We start from the raw sequence: 298 nt of genomic DNA, 5'->3' as shown, positions 1-298 counted from the left end.
TTTGAGAAGGTTCCTGATACCATCCCTGTGCATTCCACTGTTTCGGCATGTATGTGAACACATTTGGGACTAACAGGGTTTAATTACTAGAATCCCACCACTCCACCACAGAGTCACCGCAGTAGACGTTAGATGAGCGCTGTCGCTCTGCGGCACTTGTTGTAATTTTGTTTTATTATACTTTTAATGTGGGGTTCTTTGGTGAGAAAATCAAATTGTTATTTGTGTAAGCCTATGAATATGCATGCTGCCGAACTTATTTCTCTTTTCTTATGCCATATATGTAGTTGTGCGGTAT

This window comes from Priapulus caudatus, unplaced genomic scaffold (assembly GCF_000485595.1).
Source record: "Priapulus caudatus unplaced genomic scaffold, Priapulus_caudatus-5.0.1 Scaffold1589, whole genome shotgun sequence".
In the NCBI taxonomy this organism is placed as follows: domain Eukaryota; kingdom Metazoa; phylum Priapulida; class Priapulimorpha; order Priapulimorphida; family Priapulidae; genus Priapulus; species Priapulus caudatus.
The sequence above is the reverse complement of the archived record's forward strand: the minus strand, read 5'-3'. Positions refer to the sequence as shown.